This window comes from Myodes glareolus, chromosome 6 (genome assembly GCF_982192425.1).
Source record: "Myodes glareolus chromosome 6, mMyoGla1.1, whole genome shotgun sequence".
Classification (NCBI taxonomy): domain Eukaryota; kingdom Metazoa; phylum Chordata; class Mammalia; order Rodentia; family Cricetidae; genus Myodes; species Myodes glareolus.
In genome coordinates this window covers 103,276,913-103,282,084 of record NC_142031.1, presented here as the reverse complement: position 1 = coordinate 103,282,084, position 5,172 = coordinate 103,276,913, and the positions used below count along the sequence as shown (strand labels likewise).

Below are 5,172 nucleotides of genomic sequence, written 5' to 3'. Positions count from 1 at the left end.
ATGTGACGTGACCAAGCTCTGGGTCTGACTGCTTCCCCACAGTGACACTCCTGCTGTTTGTGCTGTTGCCGCTGCTGCTGTTGCTGCTTCATCTCAGGGGAACTGACTCATAACTGTGAGACTGTAATATTCTAGTGCATCGGTGTGCTTCCAGTTGTCGGTGAGATGAATTTAATTTTAGAAGAGTAACATATACTTTAAAATTATTTAACAGTATTAGACAATTGCTATGAATTAATACCTTAAATGAACAGTCAATATTTTTTCCTGCTGGCATATCTATTTAATAAAGATTTCATGGAACTAATTTGAGTGGCTAAGACCTGCATCTTCCTGAGATTTCCAAAGACTTATTAATGCTACTGACAGTGGATACATCAGCCAACACCATGTATCTCATCACCTGGAAGTCACACAATCACTCTATGTTTTCTCTGAGCATACACACTGCTTTTGTTCATTACTCACTAATTATGGTAAAACTTAAAATGAAAATGATACTTTGGATCTAACATATTTGTATGTTCATTAATTATATCATTATCTCCTCAAAGAAGAATGCAAAGACTACCATAAATTCATAAAACAAGACTGTTTTAAAATGAAATACTGACAATGAAGGTGTAAAGTGATTTTTGTCAGTTAATGTTAAGCTATGAGGAAACAGCACGTTGTTTCTTTTGTTGCCCATTTCTTCAGACAGCTGCCTGCTGCCTGCCCAGTCTTTTGGTCTGGAACCCTTTAATCGTGATGGAATTGTTACTATTACAGATGTTCATGGATAAACTTTAGGTTTAGTCCTTACAACTAAGTACTACAACTTAGACTAATGTGAACACCCAAGCACTGCATTTTTTTCAAATAAAATGAATGACTCTTCTCAGTTCATGGATATGTTGACAACTCAGTTTGTAGACATGGTAGCTGCGGTTTTTCAGGCCCATTCTCCCTTTCAGTGAACCCCAGAGAAAGACACCACATAAGGGATGAGAAGATGTGTCATTTTCTGTAGGTCATAAATATTTACAAAGCAATGGGTGTGAAGTAGAGAGGTTGAAGTTCATAGCTTTGGAATGAGAAAAAATTTTTAGATTACCATCTTTAACTTCCATTAACATCTTTTTACTTATTATAATACATTGCCATATTAATAAATTATAGGTGTATAATTAGTAAACTTTTGATACATATCCTGTTTGTTTATTTCCAATTTTAAAATTGGAATGGGCTACAGCTCTTTCAGTTTGGAGACCAAGACTTGAATTAAGCAATGTTCTTAATAAATAAAATTACATATTTTCTTTGTTTGTTTCTTACTTTAAGATTTACTTATTTTATTTGCATGTTTACATGTTTTATCTGCTTGCGTGTCCACCACTTGCATGCAATACCACAGAAGGCAACAGGTTCCCTACAACTATAGTTAGAGACGGTTATGAGACACGATGTCATTGCTTGGAATCTATCCCAGATCATTTGCAAGAGTAAAATGTGCTCTGAACCACTGTGCCATCTCTCCAGTTTGAATTCTAAAACTTTTTTTTGTTGTTTGTTTTTTTTTTAAGAACTCCACTGTGCAGTGCAAATGTATATTAGTGAGAGAATCATATGTTTGGCTCTGGCAACTGAGATGAATCTATTCCTTTACTAGATCTAGCTTTTTAAGAGCAAACATTTTATATATAACATTATGTATCTATGCATGTGTATATATATATACATACACACACATGCATAGACACATGTATGTATATAAAGTATGATTTATGTTGCCATATTAATGGAGATGTAATAGGGTAGTCTCATATACTGAATTCTGCATTATTTCTATATATACATGCATGCGCCTATATATGTAGAATATGCAAGTGAAATTGAAAATACAACTGAACCCTCTTTTTCACAAGAATCTTTGTATTGTAGTTTTCTATTTCTCTTTCACAGAGTTGATTTTAAAGTAATGAATTATACTAACTGGATAAAATCATGATAGTGGTAACCAGGAGTTAATTCCTTAAACAATAAGTAGAGTTCACACAAGTTTTAAATGGAATGGGAAGTGAACTGGGAGACATCTATGAGAATTTATAACAATAATAGTCATACAACTAATAGGGTATGGAAAGTGCACTAATGGCCTCCAACTGTATCATTGTCTTTAATTCCAGATTCTGGGGTGGTGAGTTCATTGAAAAAGGAAAACAAAAATAGACTAATTGAGATAGACATAGCGTTGGCTAAAATAGTGAGATTATCATGAATTAACAACTGTGATTCCATTATAATTATGAATGAAAACACAAATAGTTGTAAAATAGAGCTCATTGAAATTATAAATATGAGACTGACTCACCTCACTTTCATGGATTTCTTTTGTGTTTTCCCCCAGGTCACCATAATTTTTATTCACAAGACAAATATGATTAATATTTTATGTTCATCACTACTGTTTTCAGTGTTAGCTATAAAATGAGGCAATGTAAGTTAAATCAGTAAGATTGAATTTCTAAGGTATTAGGTCTAGGTGCAATATAGGCACAAAAAATGTGCATTCTGTGTTGGATGTGGCTGAGAATGCACTTGTTATGCTCAGTATGCTTTATATACAGGGATATATTGAGGGTATATAGAAATATTGGCAATGTCTAATGTGGAACTTCCAAAATTAAAGAGACAGGTTAATCAAGAATAAGTAGATAAAACAGAATGATGATACAGACACACTGACCAGTAAATCACAAATTTGATATATACTCTATTGTTTTTTCAGATGTATGAAATATACTTCTACTACGATCTTAAGATGAGAACACTTTCCACGTATGCCCTCACTAAAGATTGTCCTTAATTTCCAAGCTGGACTTGGAGTCCTGGCCAATATGTTTCTCCTTGTTTTCTAACCTTCATAATCCTAAGCCACAGACCTGAGTCCACGGACATGATCTCCTGTCAATTGGCCTTCATCCACATGGTGCTGGTCCTCACTCGAGGGGATATTTGGCGTACAGACATATTTGAGTCACTGGACATTGAGAATGACTTCAAATGTAAGACAACATTTTACACAAACAGAGTGATAAGAGGCCTCTCCATCTGCATCACCTGCCTCCTGAGTGTGTTTCAGGCTACCACAATCAGTCCCAGTACCTCTTTGTTGGCTAAATTTAAACATAAAATAAAAAAAATATGGCCAATGCTTCCTTCTATATTTGGTCTCTCAATTTATCATTCAGCAGTAGCTCTATCTTCTATGTTGGTGCTTTTATCAACTTGAGTGAGAACAACCAGATGAAGGTCACTAAATCCTGCTCACTCTTCCCCATGAACTACATCATCAGAGCACTGATTTTAACAGTGACAATGTTCAGAGATGTATTTCTCGTAGAAGTTATGCTGACCACAAGTGCATACATGATAATTATCTTATTCAGACATCAGAGGCAATGTGAGTATCTTCACAGCCTCAGCCACCGGAGACTGTCCCCTGAGCAAAGGGCCACCCAGACCATCTTGCTGCTGGTGGTTTTCTTTGTGGTCATGTATTTGGTGAACTTTATCATCCAATCTACTGCAGTCCTGTTATGGATGTACGACCCAGTCACCCTGAGAGTTCAGAAGTTTGTTATGAATGTCTATCTCACAATTACTCCTTGGTACAAATCAGTTCTGAAAACAGAATAATCAATATATTGAGACACATGCACTAGATATTTTTAAAAGAAGACTTTTTCTCTTCCTTTTTTTCAAAAGTCTATTTTTATTTATATGAATGAATGCTTTGCCAGCATATATGCATTTGTGCATTCCCGTTGCCCACAGGGGCCATAAGTCATTGGATCCTCTGGAACTGGAGTTAGAGATGGTTGCATAGTGCCATTCTGCTACAGCCCCATTAATTGCTTTCTTCCCCTAAAACACTGATTCTTCTTAAACCTTAATTATTCAAGTAGCAAAACAAGATTATTCATATAATTTAAACTTTTGCTATAACTCATGCACAGCCTTTTATGTTTCTGCTGCCAAGTACTCCAGAGTACTTTAATTTCATTGTCCACCATGAGTTGCTATTCCCATAGGAAGCTCTTGCTCTCTCTGTTTTACTTTCTATCATAAATGTTCCTTTAACACTGAACAGAAGAATTTGATTTTCCCCTTGGTCTGAGTTGTTGGGAGCAGTATCAGTTCAAGATACTCCAAGGAGATTTATTTGGCTCAGAAGGACAATAGGCAGGGAATAAGAGACCAACACAGGAGATAGAGGTTGAAGGAGAAGAGGAAAGGAACAAGGGACAGGTGGAAGGGGTATCTGTCCCAGGGATACAAAGGACTGCCTCTGGATATAGAGGAGACAGATGTGGGCATAAGCAAATAGTGGTTTATATAGGAAAGGAGTCTGAATAGATGGCTCTGTGATTAAGAACACTGGTTTTCTTCCAGAGGACCAGGTTTAAATTCCTAGCATCCACGTGGCAGCTTATAACTGTGTGACTCCAGTTCCAGGATACCTGACATACTGGTGCAGGCAAAACACCAATGCACATTAAAATATGGAAAAAGGGAAAACCCCATATTAGCATGAGGTGTTTAATTATTTTTTGTTCACTGACTTTATTCATGGCATATATATATATATATATATGTGTGTGTGTGTGTGTGTGTGTGTGTGTGTGTGTGTAATTATATTATAATGTTATTACTAGTAATAACATGCATGGCCCATTGTCTGTCTCCAAAATGGCTACAATTGTATATCCCATGTGTTTTTTGTTTTTATTGATTTTTATTGAGCTCTAGATTTTTCTCTGCTTCCCTCCCTGCCTATCCCCTCCACCTTTCAACCCTCCCCCAAGGTCCTCATGCTCCCAATTTACTCAGGAGATCTTGTTTTTCCTCTACTTTCTACTTCCCATGTAGATTAGATCTATGTAAGTCTCTCTTAGTGTCCTCATTGCTGTCTAAGTTCTCTGGGATTGTGGTTTGTAGACTGGTTTTCTTTGCTTTATGTTTAAAAACCATCTATGAGTAACTACATGTGATAATTTGTCTTTCTATGTCTGGGTTACCTCACTCAAAATAATGTTTCTAGCTCCATCCATCTTCCTTCAACATTCAAGATGTCGTTATTTTTTTCTGTTGTGTAGTACTCCATTGTGTAAATGTACCACATTTTCC

General features: G+C 36.1%; 1 pseudogene; it reads left to right on the top strand.

Moving 5' to 3' along the window:
* Positions 1-2,822: 2,822 nt before the first annotated feature.
* LOC125402113 (vomeronasal type-1 receptor 100-like) lies at positions 2,823-3,707 on the top strand (annotated as a pseudogene).
* Positions 3,708-5,172: the final 1,465 nt, after the last annotated feature.